Genomic DNA, 24,430 nt, shown 5'->3' with positions numbered 1-24,430 from the left:
AACAAGCATGCAGCATCACTCAGCCAAAATGAAGCAAGGCAAGTGTGTTTCCAATTAAATAGTCAGCCTGCATGCTTTTATTATTTTCACATAAATTATGTTGCATTTTAGGAGGGAGAAATAGACTTGATAATAAAAGTTTAATGAATTAATCCACCGTAATATTTCCTTTTCTTAGCAAATGATTAGCTGAATATGTCTCATTAAGAAAAGTCCAATGGTAGGGACCCAGAGTGTGGCCTAGTTGTAGAGTGCTTGCCTAGCGTGCAGGAAGACCTGGGTTCAATTCCTCTGTACCACATACATAGAAATTGCCAGAAATGGTGCTGTGGCTCAAGTGATAGAGCTCTAGCCTTGAGAAAGCCCAAGGACAGTGCTCAGGCCCTAAATCCAAGCCCCAGAACTCGCAAAAAGAAAAAAAAGAAAGAAAGAAAGTCCAATGGGGAAAAATTACAAATCTGCCCATTTCATTTGACTCTATTCCATATGAAATTCATAAAATTTGTGTGGTATGTACTTGGCTTTTCCTTTTCTGTCATTTACTATTATGCCACAGTTTGAATTTAATGTTGGCTCTTAAAAATCATAAAAAAAATCTCAGAACTGTCACAAGAAGTGTCTGACCTTATTCCCATTTTATTGGCCTTTTACATTTATGTCTTTTTACTTCTAGTAAGTGGCTGAAGGATTAATGATACATAAAAACAACATTTCAAAACTTTGAAGCTGACCCTGCAGACAGGCTCCATGGCCCTCTGCCAGGTTGTCAGTGGAGTGATGAGCAAATGTGTCCCGCTCCTCAACTGAGTGTGAGAATCCTCAAACACAAAGACTCCATTTGGGACAAAATGACGTAGTTCAATCTGTCTTTCTCCCCACTCATTTCTAAGCAGGCAGCAGTGAAGGATTGGCTCATCTATTCTGATTACTTGCATTTAGTTCTTTTTTCTGCCTGAATCAAATGCACTTAAGCCAATAGAAAGCATTCAAATAAAAGAATAATTATGTGTTTGCTAGAGAAAGGAATCTGAACTACATGAAACTGGAAGTTTCCCAATGGACGACCACTTAGATGGCTTTTGAATAATACAAGGACTGCTTGCATTTCTGAAGTTCTCCCACTCTTCTTGATCATGTGTCCAGTTCTTCATTTAAGTTATACTATGAAGGCATGATTTCAACAACTAAGCTCCCTCTGTTGTCAATCCTGAGCCTAAAAGACAGCCAGAATGACCAGGGACTGTAAGAAAGGCAGAAGTCGGCACCTATCTGCTATGTCCTCTGATCTACCTCCTATGACCTCTGACCTGGGGAAGATGAACTGTAGAACTGCTCTGACTCATGCTGTGCTCAGGGTTGTGCATAGAGAGCCTTGCTAATATTAATTTGTCTTACAGATTATTTCAAGACATTGTGTGTGTTTGTGTGTGTGTGTGTGTGTGTGTGTGTGTGTGGTTTGAATTCAGGGCTTGAGCTGTGGCCCAGGTATTATGCTCAAGGCTGGTACTCTACCACTTAAGCCACACTTCCTTGTCTGGCTTTTTGTTGGATAATTGGAAATGAAGGTCTGGAGGACTCCCCTACCCAGGCTAGCTTCCAACGGCAAGCCTCAGCATCTCTGTCTCTTGAGCAACTAGGATTACAGATGTGAGCCACCAGTGCTAGCCCTACGCACATTTGAATAGAGCTAGAGGTATGGCAAGTATTTGAATCTTCACAGTGATCTTGTGGCATTCATAAAATTATTTGACATAAGTAGGGAATCACAGAGAGATTCACAACGCGTAATGGATTCGGCTGAGGGGTCCTAGGGAGTAGCTGGAACCTGTTGTATCCCGTTGGCTGTTCCACTCTCCAGGCCCAACTCCTAACACCGGCACTGATTTTCTCAGGTTACAAAATATAGCCAGGAGGCAGCGGCACATGCCTGCAGCCCTGGCTACTCAGGAAGACAACATGCTAGGATCATGATTTGAAGTCAGTCCAGGCATCAAAGCCAATGAGTCTTTAACCACAAAAAAGACAGAAGTGGAGCTGTGGCTCAAATGGCAGAGCAAATACCTAAGTGACAGCACCCAGGCTGAAATTTCAAGCCTCAGGACCTGCATACCCCCCCCCACAATCTAGCACATGCACTTTGAAGGGTAAATAATTGTGGACCACACTCATAACCAGACTTCTGACCCCTATACCTTAAGCACCTCTCACTTATCTTCTGGGGCCTGTGCTCTCATTCTGCCTTGAGGACACCAGGTTGCTATGAATGATGCAGGTCATCGGACTTGCATGAGGACAGGGATTTTTCTGTTATTGAAACTACAGAGCAGCCATACTAATGGTTTGGCTGAAAGTTGGTATCAAAGGGGAAACTGAGGGGCTCTGGTGACTCAGTGACAAATAAGAAAGACAACCCTTAGACCCAACGACGTGCTTTCCCCCTTCCTCCCTGCTGGCCCGGGTACTGCCACCAGGCGTAGCCTTCCATGCTCATCGCCCTGCGGGCACTGGGCAGCATGTCTGATTTGCTCTGAGTCGTTCCGCGGCCGGTGAAGACACTGGTGTCCTACAACAGCAGACAGCATCGTCTGACTGCAACCGAGCCCATGGCCTGGACAGACACCCAGTGAATTCGCCTCCCCTACCCCCCCCCCCCCCCCGTCACCCGGCCTTTGGGTTCGTGGCTTTGCTCCGCCCACTGAGCCACGCTGCTAGCCCCCCGGCTTTGGCTGGTTAATTGGAGAGGGAGGCGCGGGCTTTGCACAGTCCTCCCAGTCTCAGCGTGGCCGCTGCCTTGGGCTGCGGGCTGCGGGGGGGCGCAGAGGGGCACTGGAGCAAGCGGTCAGACTGAGGGCAGGGCTCGTTGGCTGTCCGCTGGACTCCCTCGGTGGTCACAGTTCCTCACTGAATCAACTACCACTCCCTTCTGACATCGCCACAGCAAACCACGAGGCTGCCCAGGCCAGCTGCTAACTTCCCCACCAGCTGCATTCACACAGAGGCCGCCCTGTGTGTCACCTGCGTCCCGGGGATTTTAGTGGGGAAGCCTTTCCGGAGGATGAAGACAAGTTCACATCCTAGAGCGAGACAAGCTTTTGTGAGCACTGTTTGGATCCATGGGTTGCAATAGGATTCCCAAAACTGAATTTCCAGATATGAATTTCTGTGAACCACCTATTTTCCTCGGGAGCAAGTACTTGACGCTCCTCTTATGAGGAGGCCATCAGGCTGAGACTCCCCGTGGTATCTTGGGGCCTGCCCAGCATCCAGAACGCTCGCAGTTGCTTGTGGCTTCCCTGCCCTTGCAGGTGGATTCTGCCGGGCCTCTCCCCAGGCACTGGGCGCCCACACTCCCCGTCCAGCTCTGCCAGTCTCTGCACCTCGGATCCCACCGGAACCCTAGGCCTTTATGGTTTGTGCCTCTGTACCCCACTAGGGAGGAGAAGCTGTGCTCCTGTGTCTCCACTCTTGGATATTTACTAAAAATTACCGGAACTGTAAGGGTTCATCCAAAAACTACATAACAGTGTTCACTGTAGCACCAATTGAACTCAAGCTCTATTATTAGTAAGATAAATTAGAAGATTTATTAGATGATTAAGTATTAAAAAAGAAACTCTGTAAATTAATGTAAGTGCATATATAAATACTGGTGATGTAAATTATATTTAATACAGGCTGTAAACATAGAAATTGAATACATTCTGTTTATGAAATTTCTATACTAAGTTAAATTAAGTTAAATTTCTGTGAAGTAATTTAAAATGCAAATTACATATAGTTAATGCTCACAACACATATGGTAGTTAAAAGTCAATGTGCTCCACATAACAATTGATTTAATTTTTAATGTATAAGAAAGAAAAAGCATATAGCTCTACATCACTAAAGAGAGGAGAGAGAGAGAGAGAGAGAGAGAGAGAGAGAGAGAGAGAGAGAGAGAGAGCGCAACCACATTCCAAATTATTTAATCTTTGTGAAAAAGGGAGGAAAGGCTAAATTAAGTATTCCATCCTAACACCAGTCCATGGCAACACAGATTTAGTGTTGGAATCCAGCCCTCAGGAGGACTGTAAATTCCAGGCCCACATAATCATAAAATATAGCCTTGTTTGAATAATAAATAATAAAGTTTAAACGAGATAGTACTGGATATTGGAATGTAAGTCACTTTTCTGAATTACTAGTATTAAACAAAAATTGAGGTACATGACCAGCCAATGACCAAAATCAAGTGTTAAGTACAGAACATAGATCAATAAAACCAAACAAATAAAAACACCACAAAATACACTTTATTTTATGAGTGAAAAAGGCACTGTATTTTAATTGGTCCAACGACTATTGTCAAAGTGTTATTATTAGATTAATATGCCATTATTTACAACAAATAAACTATAAGCTTAGTTTAAATGAAGTATTTGAATACTGAGTTGGTGATTCTTTGTACTCATGAAGGTTAGACATAAAAACACAGTGAGGACCACACAGAGCTGAGCCTAGAAAGCATGATGCCCTGAGTTCAAACACGAATGAGTCTGCAAACTCCCCCAGAGAAACTTGGTAGATGCACAGTATATGGAAAACAAAGACTTGAAGAACTAGGAGTAGGGGAAGATTTTCTCAGTGAGGTTGTAAATCATAAGGAAACAAAACCTATGAGGACTGGGTCCCATTGGATAGCATCTGTACAAAGAAAGCGTTGCCAGAGAGAGGAGACAGCTTACAGAATGGGAGGCAAAAATCTCAGCCAATAGGCTATTAACATCTCCAATATATTAAGAACTTCAACAATAACAAAAAACAAACAGTATATAAAGAACTAAACAAACTTTCCAAAGAAGTACAAGCAGCCAATAGGTGTGAGAACACATCCCCCCTGCTCTGAGAGGCTGCCACCAGGAAGATAAATAACATCAGAGCCCGGAGAGAATGCAGGGAAAGGAAAATCTCCTTCACCTTTAGCGGTGAAGCAAGTCCATCCTGTCAGAGTGGAAATCAGTGTACAGCTTCCTGAAAATTTACAGAGCCAGCTCACAAAGCATTCAGCCATTGAACATCTGGATATATACTCTCCAAATCACAGTCAGCTTGATACAGAAATACCAACATGTGCAAAACTGCTCAACAAAATGCTGGCCAACCGTCTTCAGCAACTCATCAAAAAATTATATGCTATTATCAAACAAGATTCATCACAGGGATGCAAAGCTGGTTCAATATATGTAAGTCAAATAATATAATTCATCACATCAACAGGAGCAAGGACAGGAATCACCTGATTTTCTCAATAGATTCAGAAAAGACATTTGACAAGATACAACACTTAAAGCTCTGAAGAAACTAGGAATCCATGGAACATTCCTCAGTTTAATAAAGGATGTGTATGACAAACTCACAGCTAGCATTATACGTAATGGTGAAAAGATAAAGCAATTTCCTCTAAATTCAGGAATGAGACAAGGATGCACACTCTCCACTCCTCTTTAACATAGTATTAAAATTCCTAGCCAGAACAATAAGTCAAGAAGCAAGCATAAAGGGGATCCAATAGGGAAAGAGGAAGTGAGATTATTTGAAACTTTGACAAGGTAGCAGGGTATAAAATTAACCTTCAAAAATCAACTACCTTCCTATATGCCAACAACGAGAAGATCGAGGCAACAATCTGGAAAGCAACTCCTTCTGCAATAGCCTCAAAGAAAATAAAGTACCTAGGAATTAATTAAGAATGTAAAGGACTTTTATGTTGAAAACTTTAAAATCCCATAAAAGGAAATTAAAACAGAATTGAGGAAATGGAAAAATTTCCCATGATCCTGGATTGGAAGAATTAAAATAAAAAATGGCAATATTGCCAAAGGCTATCTACAAATTCAATGCAATACCCATCAATATCCCAATGTCATTTTTTAAAGAAATAGAAGAGGCAATCCAAAATTTCATATTGAATAATAAAAGACCTCGTATAGCAAAAACAATCCTTAGCAAAAAGAACAGCACAGGAGGAATTTCAATACCAAACTTTAGACTCTATTACAGAGCTATAGTAACCAAAACAGCTTGGCAATGGCATAAGAACAGGCCTAAGGACCAATGGAATAGAACTGAAAATCCAGAAATCAACCCACAGACCTATGGCCATCTAATCTTTGATAAGGGAGTCAAAAAAAATAGAATGGAAGGAAGCCTCTTCAACAAGTGGTGTTGGCAGGACTGGTTAAACACCTGCAGAAAACTAAAGTTGGATCCTTCTTTGTCACCCTGTACCAAGATTAACTCCAAATGGATCAAAGATCTCAGTAGATGACTGGATCAACAATACGTAGTATTTATACACAATGTAATTGTATGCTGCCATCAGAAAGCATGACATCGCCCATTTGTAAGGATATGGAAAGACTCGGAAAAAAATCATATTAAGTGAAATAAGCCAGACTCAAACAAACATAGGCTCACTGGTTTCTCTCATTTGTCATAATTAGTACATACCTAGGACTCTCCTAGCAGAGGTTTACAATAGGGCAAACCTAGATACATAAGGCCATATAGGATGAGGTTAAATTAAAGGACCTCTAGGATATGGAAACGAATATATAATGTGTGATTATTGTTCTTAATGTACTATGTTATTTCTCATCTCTTTTGTTGTCCCTTGGTTATTCTCATATTGTTACAGTATTTTACCTTGTTATCTGGTGTATTGTATGTATGTTTGCTTATTTGAAATAGGATAGGGAAGGGGGGAAACAAGATGAGGGGAGGGAGTTGGGGGGAAATGGGGACAAAAACATGAGAAGGGGTATCATTGTTTGTGAAGTAACGCACCTTCTTTCTGGCAAATATAATGTAACCCTTTTATTAATTACAATAAAACATAAAAATTATGTAAAAAAAAGAAATACAAAGAAGCCTGATTTTACACTGAAATATTTACAGTTATCAAACTGGGGAATCTGGCTAGCCAGCCATCAGTGGTTGGATAAGGAAAACAATGTTGTACTCTGCCATGAAGAAAAAATAAATGGCTTTGTTTGCTCACAAATACATAGAACATGAGCTTATTGCAATTTGTGTCCATATGTGCAAATGCTAGAGATTTTCTCTCACATATGGTAAAATGACATAAACAAGAACAGGATCATGACACAGGGTGTTCTAGGACACAAGAGGTTGGGAGAGTGTGGTAGCAGGAGGTGGTGAAATTATCTTGTCTTACACACATGGCAAAATCCAGATATAGCCCTCTGACTACACAGTTGAATGTGTCCTAATATAATTAAAGCCTACATTTAAACAATGCATTTAAGCAGTTTAGATGATCAAACGTGATTTGAAACCTCTTACTAAAGTTGCTTCAAAAAAGCAACACCTTGTTATTTTTGTTTTCTTTGTGTTGTTTGTCTATATGCTTTTGGCAGTGTAAGAAGAGGCATGGAAATTCAGGGAAAAAGTGAACAAATGTTGCTCAATGCGGTGGCTCACACCTTTAATCCCAGCTGTTCAGGAGACTGAGATCTGAGGGTCGTGGTTCAAAGCAGCCTGGGCACGAAAGTCCATGAAACTCTTATCTCCAATTAACCAACAGAAAACAGGAAGTGGTGCTGTGGCTCAAGGGGTAGGGTGGTAGCCTTGAGCTGAAGAACTCAGGGACAGCCAGACCCAGACCCAGAGTTCAAGTCCCATAACCAACACACACACACACACACACACACACACACACACACACACACACACACACACGAACAAGTATGTTTTTTAAACATGATATTTGATGTAGGATGTAAAAATCAATGTTAATGAAAACTTAAAAAACAATAATAAAAAAGTGAACAAATGCAGTGATGGTGGTACTCACAGTACACCATGTTGCAAGTGAACTGTACATCTTGTGGGTGGGGATGGGAGCAAAAACAGAGAGAACAGGGGAAGGGATGATATTGTCCAAAAGGAAATGTGTGCTCTGCCAGGGGTATAACTGTAACCCCTGGTTTTAGTATTAAAATAATACTCAAAAATTAAACATCCTCTCATCAAAGCCATCCTAGTCCTAGCCCACTAAGTGCTGAATGCCAGTCAGGCCAAATGCTTGGGGCTGCTTTCTCCTGCACATCCCAAGTCAGCAAGCACTGGTTGGGCAGCAGCAAGGGGGACCGGCCAGCTCCTCTGCAAGACAAGTCACTGCACTGAACTCCAGGGCTCCACCTCTTACACCAGGTCTGCAGGTTGGTAGCCATATGTGGGCACTTGAAATTATGCCAAAAAGAAGCCACAACTCTACTTAACTGCTCATCACATTGACTCAGCAATCTCTACTGATGTCCTGACAATGGAAAAGAAATGTGTATTAAAATTATATTTATTGCCAGATGCCTGTGAGACATGCCTGTTATCTTGGCTATACAGAAGGCTGAGATCCATCATCAAGTTTCAGTGTCAGCCAAGGCAGACAACTCTGAGAGACTCTACTCTCCAACTAACAGGCAAAAATGTTCTGAAGTGGACTGTGTGGCTCAAAAAGTAGAGCACCAGTCTTAAACAACAACAATGACAAAACAAGAGCACAAGACTCTGAGGTTAAGGTCCCACCCCAAAAATATGTATTATAGTGTTTTTTGTTGTTGTTGTCAGTCATGGGACTTGAACTCTAGTCTGGCGGTTGTCCCTGAGCTCTTCAGCTCAAAGCTACTGCCCCACACTTGAGCCAGGCCCCACTTCCTGTTTTCTAGAGGTTAATTGGAGATAAGAGTCTCAGGTCTTTTTGTGCCCTGGCTGGCTTTGAACTTTGATCCTCAGATCTTAGCCTCCTGAGTAACTTAGGATTACAGCCATGGCTCACCACGCCCTGCATCACTACTTCTTTAGTATTCAGACTTATATTTTTCTCTTGCCACAGTCCAGGAATTAAAGTTTCCTCTTTTTCCTTTAGCCTATTTGACACATATTATGACGAATATGTTCCAGGTGAAGAAATTAATTTTTAATCTCCTAGATCTGAAGAAATATTATACATGCAGTTATATGTAGTTACTAGAATGTTTAATCAATGCATAACTGAATGGTAAATACAAGGAAATGATTCCTCAGTATCACACACATAGGAAAAACTGGAAGTTTTGCTGTGGTTCACCTTGTATAATGCTAACCTTGTGGAAAGTCCAGGACAATGCTCAGGACTTGAGTTCAAGCCTCAGGACAGCCCCCCCACCCACAAAAAGGAGATGATATGATATGTTATTGAATAAATGCCCCAAACACAAAGAAAATGCATATATATATATGTTTGTAGTCTTCATATGATGCATGATTATATATGGTCCATTTCTCACATGTATATATTTACGTATATGTGTGAGGATAACCCCTCTGCCCTTAATCAAGTACACAAGTGTTTGTACGTGACTGCAAGCAGCCAGGAGCCACCGAGCGCCTGGCCCCACCCACCTGGAGCAAGTGAGGCGTGTCTCAGGACACCATTGACTGATGGTCATCCCTATTGATGACTTAGCTGCAACCATTCGATCTGTATTTAGCAGGCAAGTTTGTGAAATAAAGATTAGACCTGGCCCAAGAGTCATGATCTCCGGATCTGTGTCATTACTTGTGGACTCGGTCTCCATCTTACCCCCGCCACGTGGGCACCACAGAGGGATACCCACATATATGTATGTATATATATGTATATAGAATATATAATATACACCTATATATAGAAATTGGGCAAGAGAAAAGCAAGTATACCTTCCTTCTTTAGGGAATAAGACAGGTAAACTTAAAGAAAATCGTTTCATATTGCTTGATTTTCTTGGCAAGATCCAAAGCATGTTCTGCTCAGAAAAAGGATCTGCTTCAAAGTCATCTGGGATGTTGGAACATATGTGGGTAAATGATTTAATTGAGACATAGCATATGTACCCCAAAGTTAATACATCATAATCCTACAGCTCAATAAAATTCACAGGTGGCATACAACGGAACTCTTCTACTTTCTTTCAGATTGTTTAAAACTTTGAAAGCGGGTTGTTTCTGTCTTAGCAAAGCCAGAAAACAGACCGTGAGTAATTGTGGGACCCTGGCCGAGATCCGCAGGTCTGCTTGCCTGGTGGGCTGGACAGCCATGGGGAGAGGCTCCTTCCCATGCTATTGAGGCCAGAGCTGGGGGCAGCCGCTTCTCAGCTCCCGGCCTCAGGCCCGCAGCTGTGGTGCCGTGCTGGGTGGGATCTGTGCATTTCCGGGACCCACATGGACTGACTAATGCTTCACTATCTGTGCTTGGTGAGGAAACTGTGAGAAACTGAGGCTCCGAGTCACTCAAAGTAGAGCTCTCCTTCGGTCAGGATGTGCTCTGTCCTGGCAGGAGAAGGGAGGGTTGGCCGAGGAGCTCCCCGAGCCAGTCCTCCGTGGCCGGGCAGCGCACCGCTGGGGAGAGCGGGAGAGCCAGGCTGCCCGGACGCCCACCAGGGCTCGCCAGGTCCTCACTGAGCCAGCAGAGCACGGCACTGGGGCTCATCTACCATACACATGAGCATCTACTCAACACCTGCGGAAACAACCTCGACAGGAAACGCATCCCACAATGACGGCCTCCCCAGAACCCTTCCTGAGGATGCGCCATCACCTTCCCAGGAGACGTTCTCAGTGCCAGACTTCCAAGGTGGCACGGGTGGGGTGACTCACCATCTGTACTCTCAGCCACCTCCTCAAAGCTGAGGACAGAAATAGGAAGGTTCGAGGCCAACCAAGGCAGTCCGACCTGTGATATCCCTTCTCCAAACGAACCAGCAAGACAGCCCAACAAGCACAAGACTTCGGCCTCCACCCCAATATTTCCAGACAATTCCAAAACTTGGACAGCCACTCAGCGTGCACGCGTGTACGGCATGGAGAAGTGGCTGCTCTCTGGAAGTCTTCTCCCTTCTGCGTCTTCTCCCCGGCTATGGACCCTACCGGCTTTCCTACACGAAGAAAACACCACACACACGACAGGGCCAATTGTACCTATCCGGTCCTTTCGTTCAAACAATACTGGTGACATCTCTTCTAATCTTTGCTTTAACATACTTATTGCTGAAGCAGGAATGCACATGTGTAAGAGAAGAAAGAGAATTTCAATTCATGAAAAAATTTCAAGGTGAGCTTAAAAAGTGTATGTATGGTACACCCACATTGCTTTTCTGAATACTTGAGCACGTTTACACTCCTGCCAACGGTGTAACAGAGTTCCCTTCTGGCCACATCCTCACCAGCAGCTATTATTGTTTGTTTTTTTAAATAACAGCCATTCTAACTGGAGTGAGGTGGAATCTCAGTGTTGTTTTGATTGCAGGTCTGTTACGGACAGAGATGTTGAACACTTCTTCATGTGTCTATTAGCCATTCTTTTTTCTTCCACTGAGAAGTCTCCTTTAGGTCTTTATTTATTGAGTTGTTGTGTTTTTGAGGGTTTATTTTGGGGGTTAGGTTTTTTTTTTGCTCTAAATATATTTTCTATACAAGGCTCTTATCTGATGTATAGCTAGTGAAGATTTCCTCCCATTCTATTTATCTTGCAGGCTATGTCCTTTGTTAGGTGGAAGCTCTTCCATTTAATATAATCACATGCATCCAGCCTTTCTTTGATGTGCTGTGATTCTGGATCTTTGTTTAGGAAGTTTTGCCTAATGCCTAGAAAATATAGTGTTTCTCCTACCTCTTCCTGTAATATTTTTACAGTATCTGGCCCTACATTCAATTCTTTGATCCATTTAGAGTTGATTCAGATCCAGAATGACACATGAGTACCTAGCTTCAGGTTTCTGAATGTGGATAACCAATTTTGCCAGAACTATTTGTAGTAGATTCTTTCTTCCAACCTGTATTTGGGGCATCATTATCAAATATGAGTTGGCTATATGTTTGTGGGCTTATGTCTGGGTCTTCTATTCTGTTCAATTGGTCCTCGAACCTATTCATGTGCCATTACTAAGCTGTTTTTTAGTACTATGGCTTTGGAAAAAAGCTAGAAGTTTAGTACTGATACTTCTCCAGTGTTGTTCTTCCTGCTAAAGATTAATGTTTTGCTGTTCTGGGTCTTTTAATATTCCATATGAATCTTTGAATGCATTTCTTTCTTTCAAGAAAGATGGTGGGATTTTGAAGGGTAGTGAGTTGAGGTTCCTTAATAGACTAAACATAGAACTGGGAGTGTAGCCTAGTGGTAGAGTACTTGCCTAGCATACATGAAGCCTGGTTTCCACTCTTTGGCACCTCAGATACAGAAGTGGTTTTGTGGTTCCTGGTGTAGAGCACTAGCCTTGAGAAAGACCAAAGACAGTGCCTAGGCTGTTCCTGCTCATTTATCCAATGGACTACAAATCAAGCCACACTAAAGCCACTAGCACAACCATATTTGTGGCAGCATGGTTTACCATAGCTAAGATATGAAATTAACCTAGATATGCCTCAGTGAATAAATGGATCAAGAACATGTGATACACACCCACACACACAGAGTTGAATTCTACTTATCCATTGGACAGAATGATATTGTATCATTTGTAAAGGGAAATGGAAAGACTTGGAAAAAATATATTAAGTGAAGTTTGCCAGAGCAGAAGAAACACAGGCTAGATGGTTTCCCTCATTTGTGGCATCTAGAACATAAACACACACACACACACACACACACACACACACACACACGCACACATGCACACTCACTGACACATGATAAATCATGTAGACTCTAGACATTCGCATACTGAGGCCAAAGAATGATGTGTAAAGCAATGGTTGACAAAAACTCAAAGCAGATGATCATACAAAATATTCTATACAGTGAATTCCAAGAAAAGGAAACAGGAGACAGTTTTTTTAGTTTCCATTGTTGCTGTTTTGGTTTCCTTTTCCTTTTGCCTTGATAGTTTCTGTGTTTTTAGAGGAAGAAAGGGAACATGATAGGTGGACCAAGGATGGACAAATGCAATATATCCGGTGGTATTCACTGGATACTATGTGGAAAATGATTGGGATATCTGTGGATGAGGATAGGAAGGAAAAGCTGTGAGGGAGGGAGGGAAAGGGAAACATGGTTAAAAAGAATTTTACTCACTACTCATTACCTGACTAATGTACCTGAAACTGCTCTGTATATCAGCTCTACAATAACAATTTAAAAAAATATATTATGACATTAAAAGTAACTGAAAAATATAAGTAAATAATCATGGAATGCATGAAAATTAAAGTAAAATCTGACCATAAATTTCTACATGCTTTAGGGGTTCCAAGAAAATTATTAGAAACAAATGAGCTTCAAATTTGAGACTTTTGGAAAGTTCTCAGACAAAAAAATACTATCTATTTCCACTTTGGGTTAAAATACATTGCAGTAGTGAAAAAAATGTGGGCTGAATGGCAGGACATTGAAATAATTGGAATGCTAGAAATGGAGTTTCTTCTGCTCCTGGTGTGCAAACATACATGAAGCCAGGGGGAAAAAGGGGGCTCAAAGGGAATTCAGAAATTAAAATCAAAAACAGATTAGACTCAAGCCATGGAAAGGACTGGTTTCTATCAGGCAAAACAGAATGTGTGAATTTAAGTTGACAAAAGGATAAACTGTTATATGTAATTCTTAAGGTGAGGAGGAAGGAAAGAAAGGAAGGAGGAGAGAATCGAAGGGGGAAAGAAAGAAAGAGGGGAGAGGGAAAGAGAGAGAGAGAGAGAGAGAGAGAGAGAGAGAGAGAGAGAGAGAGACACAGAGAGAGACACAGAGAGAGACAGAGAGAGACAGAGACAGAGAGAGACAGAGACAGAGACAGAGAGAGAGATCCTTCATAAAACTGAGACATGCAATAACACAGAAGCTGGAAAGTCAGCACTGCAGGTGAGCTCTGGCTGTTCCCTGGATCCGCCACAGTGGAGGAGGACAGTCTTGGAGCCCCTCTCCTTGGAGGCGAGGCTTTTGCTATGCTGGGTTTTCAAGGCCCGGGTGAGTCCCAAGTACAAAGTGAAGGGCATCTGCTGGACACAGAGCCCAGCCTCTCCTTGGGTGGCAGGAGACCCCTCCTGGGGATATGGCGGCACTGCTCTCTCACTCAGAGAAGTTGGCCGCACCGTGTCTTACGTGGCATGGGTCTTCTGGATTCAAAGCAAGACTGAAAATACTTTTTCTAGGTAGAATACACACACACACACACACGTTTAAGTGCTTCAAGTCCCCAAGGAGACTGTTTCAACCTTTCTTTTCCTCTTCTCTGAGGACTGTATCGCCCCTTGGCCTTTACTGTGTCAACAGCTTGTTTCTCTATCATTGGGTGACTTTGTTGCTTGCACTCTGGTCACCTGGGAGAACCTTGAAATTTGGCATCAACTCACCAACACATTGTTGAGTTCTTAAAATGATACCTTCATAGTATTTCCCATATTCATTTATATTCTCTTCTTCATTTTTAATTATTGTAATTATTTCCCTACAGGACCTTATTATTTCTAATCTAGAATACTGAAGGAGCATAATAAGCAATGATACCTCCCACATCACCAACTCCTGCTAATCTGTTTATGTTTAAATCCTGGGTTAACTATTTTTAACAGCATTGTAGACAGGCCAGCTCCTGGCCAAGCAATTTTGTGTGTTTCTAACTACATTTTATGACCTATGTGACAAAGGCATTATAAACCTCTCAGATCTTATTTAATCTCTCTCTAGCTCTGCATTTCTATAAGTTTTGTTGTACTCATCATTTGTTTTCTTAGTGTGTTTATTACTGTAGAAAAATGATTTGCCTTTCTATTTTTAAGAGCTAAAATTGCTGAAATTATCCTTTTGGCTTTAGAGATTATCTGTAGATTCATCTAAATTCACTACAAAGACAATCAAAAAGACTAGTTTAAGAGAGTATATAAAATGTTTAGCAGACATTATGGTAAAACTGTATTCTTACTGTGTCTTGGGTTTGTATAGTGAACATTGGCTCTATCTGTATTTTACCATCATTCATCAGGTTCAGATGTATCTTTGTACTTTTTGCTTTGAAAATATTTCCACAGTGGATAATGATTAAATACTATCAAATGTTCATTTTCCCTCATTTGTCATAATCAGTAGAAACCTTGGGCTCTACTAGCAGAGATCTGCAAAACCTTGATACATAAGGCCATATAGTATGAAGCTAATTGAAAGGACCTCCAGGATATTGTACTATGTTATCTCTCATCTCCTTTGCTCTCCCTTGGTTATCTCATATTGTTACAGTATCTCACTTTGTTATCTGATATATTGAATTTATTTGTATTTGGTTATTTGAAATTGGATAGGGAAGGGGGGAAAACCAAGACGGGGGGGGGAATGGGGACCAAGACATGTGAAAGGGTATCAATGTATGTGAATTAATGCACCTTATATCTGGCAAATATCATGTAACCCTTTTATTAATTACAATAAAAAAGAATACTTTTTTCATCTTCACTCTTTTGACTAATTTTCTATTCAGCATCAATTTCAATAATTCATGGAGTTGTTGATTATTTATTCATCTGACTCAATTTCATGGCTTTTCTTCAAGTTTCTTAATTGATGTGCAGAAATGAGTCTTCATGCCTTGACTTTCAGAGGAAAATACTTAACTATCAACAATGTACCTTAACCCTCACCTTCCTCATCCAAACAGAATTCTGGTTCATCCATGGCAGCTTCAGTGTTCAGTTAACACTACATATTGGAGGACTTTCCTATATTGGTATATAAAAGTCTCAGATTTTCTTTCACGAACCAGATTCATTTATTCATTCTTTTGTTTTTTACTCTAACATTCGTGTAGATTTGTGTGTAGGTCTACAGAATAATACCAGGCCATCTCCTTTATCATTATTGGCCAACTTATGCAAAATAGTATCATTCTGCAAAATAGAGCCAAAGGGTGTCTGCGCTAGGCCATGCTCACACAGTGGAGCCACCTGTCTCAGTCATTAGCACAGATTCCTTTGTGGCTGTGTGAGGGACAGCCAGGGTCAATACTCGCTGGTTTTATTTTTTTTCTATTTTTTTATTGTAATTAGTAAAAGGGTTACATGATATTTGCCAGATAGAAGGTGCATTAATTCACATACATTGATACCCTTTCACATGTCTTGGTACCCATTTCCCTCCCCCCGCCACACGCCCCACCCGTCTTGGTTTTCCTCCCTTCCCTATCAAATTTCAAATATCCAAATACAAATAAATTCAATATATCAGATAACAAAGTGAGATACTATACCAATATGAGATAACCAAGGGACAGCAAAGGAGATGAGAGACAACATAGTACATTAAGGACAACAATCATTCATTATATGGCTTTTGTTTCAATATCCTGGAGGTCCTTTCAATTAGCTTCACATTATATGGCCTTATGTATCCAGATTTTGCTCTATTGCAGATCTCTGCTAGTAGAGCCCAAGGTTTCTACTGATTATGACAAATGAGGGAAACCATTGAGCCTAAGTTCCTTTGAGTCTGGCTTACTTCACTTAATATGATTTTTTCTAAGTCTTTCCATTTCCTAACAAATGGGGCGATGCCATTCTTTCTGACAGCAGCATAGAATTCCATTGTGTACAAATACCACAACTTGTTGATCCACTCTTTAAAACCCTAAAAAAGGAAATTAAAGCAGAACTAAGGAAATGGAAAAACCTCCCATGCTCCTGGATTGGAAGAATCAACATTGTGAAAATGACAATCTTGCCAAGAGCTATCTACAAATTCAATGCAATACCCATCAACATCCCAATGTCATTTTTTAAAGAAATAGAAGAGGCAATCCAAAATTTCATATGGAATAATAAAAGACCCCATATAGCAAAAACACTTCTTAGCAGAAAGAAGAGCGCTGGAGGAATTTCAATTCCAAACTTTAGACTCTATTACAGAGCTATAATTATCAAAACAGCTTGGTACTGGCACAAGAACAGGCCTGAAGACCAATGGAATAGAACTGAGATATTAAACAACAGACCTATAGCCACCTAATCTTTGACAAGGGAGCCAAAAAAATAGAATGGAAGAAAGATAGCCTCTTCAACAAGTTGTGCTGGCAGAACTGGTTAAGCACCTGCAGAAAACTAAAGTTGGATCCTTCTTTGTCACCTTGCACTAGAATTAATTTCAAATGGATCAAAGACTTGGAGGTAAAAGCTGACACACTGAAAACTTTACAGGAAGGAATAGGAGATACACTAGGCCTCCTTGGCACAGGTCGAAACTTTATTAATAAGGACCAAGAATCACAACAAATCAGAGAAAGACTGGATAAGTGGGACTGCATTAAACTGCAGAGCTTTTGTATGGCAAAGGACATAGCTAGTAAACTAATCAGGAAGCCTACATAGTGGGAGAAGATCTTCACCAACCAAACAACGGACAAAGGCCTCATATCTAAAATATATCAACAACTCAAAAAATTGAATCACTCCAAAACTAACCTCCAAAGTAACAACCATCCCATTAAAAATGGGCCAAAGACTTAAAGAGAGTCTTCTCTGAAGAAGAAACAAAAATGGCCTATAGACACATGAAGAAATGCTCAACATCTCTGGTCATAAAAGAAATGCAAATCAAAACAACTCTAAGATTCCACCTCACTCCAGTTAGAATGGCCAGGATCAGGAAAACGAATGACAACAGATGCTGGAGGGGATGTGGCCAGGAGGGATCACTACTACATTGTTGGTGGGAGTGCAAACTCGTTCATCCACTATGGAAAGCAGTGTGGCAGTGCCTCAAAAGGCTAAACATAGAACTCCCCTATGACCCAGCAATTCCACTACTTGGCATTTACCCAACCATCCAGAAACAAGGACATACTAAATCCACTAGCACAACAATGTTCATTGCAGCACTATTCACCATAGCAAAGATATGGAACCAACCTGGTTTTATTTTTTTAATGAAATGAAATCATGTAGCTATATCATGGGTTTCTTTTGTTGTTGTTGTTGTTGCCAGTCCTGAGGCTTGAATTCAGGGCCTTGGCACTGTCCTTGGCTTTTCTCAACATTAGCGCTCTACCACTTGAGCCACAGCACCACGTCTGGCTTTTTCTATGTATGTGGTACCAAGGACTTGAACCCAGGGTTTTGTGCATGCTAGGCAAGCACTCTACCACCAGGCCATGCTCCTGGCCTCTGTATCAGATTTTGAAGTCCATTTTTCTTGTGATTGTTTTTCATTATCTTTAGCCTATTCTAATTTATTACAATTATCCTGATGTTAAAATTTAGGTCACAATTTTCTTTTTCTCCGATATCACTCTAATTTATAGTTTCCTTTCTTGTCCTTCTTGCCCCTTTTTTTGAGCATTCTTTTCCAATTCCAGTATGATTGACTCCACCTTAATGGTGCATTTATTTAAGCACTGAATTCTGGCGGAGATGATTCTGAGATGGTAAATTAGAAAGACTTTTAAACTATTAACTTGACACCTTTTAATGCTTGCTTTGTGAGTGCTTGCTTTGGGGGAAATCTGGTGTTAGTAAGAATAAAAACGGATGCAACCTTTTAAAATAAAGAAATGTTATTCATGTAAAGCAAAAAACTCTTGACTTACCAAAATGGGATACCAAATTCACAGAAACACAAACACATCATAGTTTCGTCAGTTTTAACAAGCAACAAATGAAGACAAATATGCTTCACCCAAAGCATGGGCAAGCCTGTCAAATGTGCGCATGCTCATTGGGGAAAACGAATTAATATTTGATACTGGCAGCCTAGGGACAAATATCCAAACACTGTATCTAAAATCAAAGTACTGCAGGAGGCTCACGGGAGACTGCTGGAGGATAAGAGGGACCCACCCGAGCCCTCTGCAAAGAGTCTAGGGGCCCGGCCGGCTTGCAGGCCACGAGTACTGGGAGACCAGGGCGGAGACCAGGACGGAGACCAGGGTGCATGGCCTTCCCCGGAGGCCAGCGCCCAGTGCCCACTGCCCATGCGGCGCCTGCAGGCCTGGAGGCCCCGTGTAAGCTGGGCGCACCGAGAGCCGGGCCGCAGCCTGCGTGGGGCACAGCAGATCACAGCACGCGAATTAAAGATGCCACGGACAAACCACACAGACTTCAGGAGACACAGGTCCCTTAAACAAACTGTAGAACTACTGTTTTCTTTACGGATCTGTTGGTCTTAGATATGCAGTCTACAAACGATGGTGCTTGGGTCTCTTTCTGAGCTGTGTGCATACGTAGTTCTGGCTACATTCTTGATTGCTCAATTTTCTATTTGTATTTTTTATTCTATTACCATATATATATATATGTATATAAATTTTTTGATTTTGGTATAGTGTTCTTCCTTATATTACTTTCCTTTTCTTTCTTCCTCTATTCGTATTTGCTCCTCCCTTTATTTTTCATTCTCTCTTTCTTTTAATTTCACTTTAATTTGTTTCCTTTGTTTCTGATCCTTCTCTCCTTATTCATTTTCTTCAGTCTATTCATACTTAATTGTTCATCTAGGACATAGACTGTATTTGTTTCCATTTTGAATCTGTTTATTTGACTCATTGCATTCTCTTTCTGGTTAGGATTTATTTATCTCAAACAACAGATTTACACACTGGCTACAACTATATATAATCACCTTTCCTGAACTTCAATAAACCTCCCCAAACAAAAATAAAGCAGGTTTTAGATAGGGGAATACCTTTCTATGATTTTAAGCTATAAAGTCTGTGTAATTATAGGGCTCTGGGTTGTTTTTTGTTTTTATTTTTGTTTTTGTTTTTTTTTGCTTTAAATTGTGTTGTGTTGTGGTTTTGATTTTGCTTTTGTTTCCAAACAGGCAGAACAAAACACAGAAGCAGACCAAAAAATGCAAGCCAAAGAGGCTCAACTCCCACGGCAATTAAGTAACTACAAGACAGTTCTCAAAATGCTTTAAAAACATTGCTGATAAACATGTTGAATGAAAAGTAGAAAGCTTGCACATCTGTGAGCATGATGACACTAATCAGAGATTACTACAGGAATTCATGGAATCCAGAAGCAGAAAGGTAAATGAATTCTAAGAGTAGGAAAGCCATTGGGAGGGGAAACATTGGGAGAAAATGAGGTAGGAGGTGACACTGCGCATAAAGCAATGTACTTACTACCTGACTTACAGAATTCTAACCCCTCTATATAACACCTTTACAATAAAATTTAAAAAGTAATGTCAGAAAGCCCAAATAAAATAAAAGTATCCCAATCCATATATATTTCTCTGGATGGTATTTTGTACAATGATACCTTGTTATGACAGAGTTAATCAATATCTAGGTAGAGTCTTTGGTCAGAACAGAAGATAGAATACACAAAACGAACAGAATGCACTTCTGTGAGAAAACTGCCAGGCCACTGGTGGCTCATGACTGCAATCTACTCAGGAGCTTGAGATCTGAAGATCATAATTTGATGCCAGAACAGACAGAAAATCAATGAGACTCTTATCTCCAATTAATGAGAAATAAAGCCAGAAGTGGAAAAGTGGCTCAGAGGTAGAAAAAGCTAAGTGAGAGTGTAAGACCCTGAGTTCTAGGCCATACGAGCAAAAACACAAGTATTAATTTTGTCAACTATGCACCATAAAACCCAACAGAAAACCAAGTTTACATTATATGATATGTGTGTATGTATGTATTTGTATAAGTCCTATTTATACTGATTGGTATTTTTTCTCTCGATCTTTTTCATTAGGAGAGCCTAAAAGGATCTCATGAAGCTTAAAGTAATTCCTTCTGAGAACTATTCCCAGTAAGGTAATAGCATAAAAACTGCATTAGAAAGTTTTTCATTGCTGTCCAATAATTCTTTAAATCTTAAATGCCCTTTGAGTTTCTATGCATTCAATAATATTTAACATTTAAATTTTTGTCTTTGTTTGCTGCTACCTTTATTTGCTCATGTAGCTTAATGAAAGTAGGGCCTCACAGGAAGCTCCTCTGGATACATGGCTGATCAAGCATGAAAAAATTATATGGTTTCAGGAACAAATCAAAATAGTTCCTCTAGAACTTAAAGATACATCTGGTCACTATTCGTTTTAATTCTGAGCATAGCAATCAGACTTTACGTAGAGTTCCTTCTCAGCAGGCCATCCCAGGCCTTCAGAAGTCTTCATCAGCAGGCCCAAAAATAGAACTTAGAAATGTTTTTATGAAAACTCATAAAACATTTGAACAAACACAGTATTTTTCTCTCCTAAAATATTTTTTTAAATCAACTTAAGACAACATATCAATTTGAGTGTGAACACCAGGCAATAAATACCCCTAAAATAATGCAGAAATATGTATTTACATGGTCACTTTTATGTTAGAATTTATGCCTACAGTTTATGGAAACAGAAAATATTATCAAGCCCACCACATTTTCTTAGAATTTATACACATTATGTTTTTAAAAATACCATGAAAAAGGCATATTTTGGTTTGTTAAAAGAAATATTGGTTACATTATTGCTATTTTGATATCCTAATTATTTGAAAGTAGATGAACATCAAAATATAGAACAGTATTTAGAATTTCTTTTATGACTTGTCCTATAGGAGACATTTTAATATAAATATTATCTATAATTTTTCACAGAAATTTAAATGCTAAAGAGATATAAGATTCAGTAATTCAAACTTTAAAGACATTTTTTAAATCTTTAGTTGGGTACAGAATAAGTTTTTTATCTCATAGATCAAATTTACCAAAGAAGAAAAAATTCATATTTGTTGCCAGAGTCTAAAAGAACTGGCACTGTTATTATATGTGGAACTTTATATCTTATCAGGTAATAAAAAATTAAACATGTTCATCAAACAGAAACATAGCCTCTCAATATGTTGAGGTGTTAAGTGGATATTTGTTCAGTAAAATCCTTAAATACTTAATCTTATGGACACTCAACTTTCTGGTGTGCTGCCTTCCTACCAACCCATCTGAAATGAAGCATCATTTCTGTGCAACCTTCTGTGTAATTTAAAAGCTGTAGATAAAAGTGGGTGCTGGTAGCTCACGCCTGTAATCCTAACTACTCAGAGGCTCAAATCTGTGGATGGGGATTCAACAAGATGGGTCCATGGGACTCTAACCTCCAACGAACCAACCAGAAGCCAGACATGGAGCTGTCTCCACTGATAAGAGTGTCAGCGCTGAAAAAAGGTCCAAGCAAGAGCATGTATTCAAGCTCCAGAACCAACACACACACATACACACACACACACACACACACACACACACACACACACACTTCCTTAAAGATAATGCTACTGTGTCTTCCAGTTGTGTCAGTTGTGTGCCTTACCTAGTCCAGGTGACTGTGAAACCAAACCTCACTTTCTCTGTGGTCCGGGGGATTGAGTCCAGCAGCAGGTGTAGCCTGGGCAGGAACTGGGACTCGAATGCAAATCCAATGCCATACTCAGTAGTTTTGATCTGCAGTAGTTATAAGTGAGTCATCATATTCCGATTATTTCCTTTTCAATGGCATGCTAGTACAGTTTTTAGAAAGTATGCATTTCATTTCTTTAATTTTCTCCGGAGTACTTTTAATAACCTTCCAGATTATTTTGGCATGCAAACTGAGTACAAATCAGAGAGAGACAGAGACAGAGACAGAGACAGAGATACAGAGAGAGAGAGAGAGAGAGAGAGACAGAGAGACAGAGAGACAGAGAGACAGAGAGACAGAGACAGACAGAGAGAGACAGAGAGAGAGACAGAGACAGACAGACAGGGAGAGAGACAGACAGACAGAGAGAGACAGGGGAGAGACAGACAGACAGACAGACAGACAGACAGACAGACAGACAGAGACAGAGACAGAGAGAGAGCTGGTCTTTGCAGAACCCTAAAAAACAAGTATGAGCTGTGCTGTATCCCATTTGGCAAATTACAAAGCCTGAAGTCCATTAGAATCTAGAAACCCGTTTCCAACCAAAGTGAAATGGTCTCCAAAGTATGTGAATGTACATGAATATTTTCATGCTAATTCACTTCAAGGAGTCAGGCTAGAGCATCCCACTTAGCAAATACAAAACACAGTAAACCTTGCAGCCAAAATAAGCTGAAAGTGTATGTTATGTCTGATTATTAGATGTTCTGAAGGTTCTGTTTCTGACGGTAGACTCACACACCAGAACCTCACAAGCAGACATCACACATGCTTTGGCACCCCTTCTCCAGACTGGGCCAGCACCGGCCAAGGCTCAGGTGAACAGGGTCTCGGCTCGCGCGGTGACCCTCGCCCCCGGGGAGGCGGCGGTTCGAGGATAGGGCAGTCCTCAGGCTGACTGCCCCCCAAAAGCTCTACGTGGAACCGTGTCCAAAGCGGCAGAGCGCCAGCCTTGAGAAAATCAGCTCGGAAACAGCCCCGGGCCCTGAGTTTCAGCCGGGGCCTGGCACAGAGAAGAGAGAAAAGAGGAGCAATCCTGCAGCCACCAGGCGTGGACACCCAGACCTCCCCTGCGGCCTCCGCCTCCCTGGGGCATGGAGGCCCAGAGCGGCTCCCCGGCCTCTGCCTCCGTGGCCACCCGGTGTGGACGCCCATACCTCCCCACCGCGTCCGGTCCCCTGGGGTGGCTGAAGTACCTGGACACAGCCCCAGGCCTCTGTCCCTCTCTCTGAGCTCCGCCTCGTGGTAGATGTAGGACGCTGGCCAGTGGGACCGTTGGAGACACCATTCTATGCACGGCGGGGTGGGGGCTCTCCGGGGAAGCCCAGACGGATGCAGGGGGAGGGGAGGGTGGCGGTCCTCCCGATGCTGACCAGTCCTCCACCCTCCTGACCAGGCCTCCCCAATGCTGGACAGTCCTCCACCTTCCTGACCAGTCCTCCACTCTCTTGACCAGGCCTCCCCTCTCCTGATCAGTCCTCTCCCCTCCTGAACAGTCAGTCCTCCTATTCCTGGCCACTGTGCCCAGCCAAGCGGCGAGCAAGCACACGGCTCCACCCGGCCGTGGTGCGTGGTGGTGAACACGGGCCGTCCACTCCGCCTTGGTTTCCCTGGGTGTTCCAGCTCCACCGTGGCCACGGCACTGGGGACCCAGACCAGCTCTGCCCCTGCCTGGTGTCCCGGTGGCCCAGTGGACGCAGCTAGCAGCTCCATCCGCTTGGTGCCATGGGTGGCAACATTGTGCATATAAAAATTAAATGTATTTCCTTCAGTGTGTAAATGTTTTAGAACCAATTTGGCAGTTCAAAGTCTACCAATGTGGACTGAAATGTTCTGAAATGTTTTCTCTCTTTGGCAAATAAAATACCTGAGAGAATCTCACCAGGCTTTAAAAGTTGGTGCACTGAATCAGCTACCTTGTACAGTCCTAGAACACTATGCATAGCCACCAGCTTTCTCATCTGCTCTCTTTATATAATGTAAACATTTCTCACCCATCTGTAGCATTGTTTAAAAGTCTTTGTCAATATTAAGGAAAATAGTATTCCA

The 24,430-nt window shown here is 41.4% G+C and overlaps 1 long non-coding RNA gene across 2 annotated transcripts in view; it reads right to left on the bottom strand.

The window, feature by feature from the left end:
• Positions 1–22,411, bottom strand: part of LOC150060008 (uncharacterized) — a 35,978-nt gene extending 13,567 nt beyond the window's left edge. For both annotated transcript variants that reach the window (XR_016536490.1, XR_016536491.1), the window contains exon 1: positions 22,292–22,411. This is a non-coding gene — a long non-coding RNA (uncharacterized LOC150060008). The remainder of the gene's footprint in view (positions 1–22,291) is intronic.
• Between the last annotated feature and the right edge of the window lie 2,019 nt (positions 22,412–24,430).

Source organism: Megascapheus bottae, chromosome 8 (genome assembly GCF_031878675.1).
Source record: "Megascapheus bottae isolate mThoBot1 chromosome 8, mThoBot2.hap1, whole genome shotgun sequence".
Taxonomy (NCBI): domain Eukaryota; kingdom Metazoa; phylum Chordata; class Mammalia; order Rodentia; family Geomyidae; genus Megascapheus; species Megascapheus bottae.
This window is presented reverse-complemented; position numbering and strand designations above follow the sequence as displayed.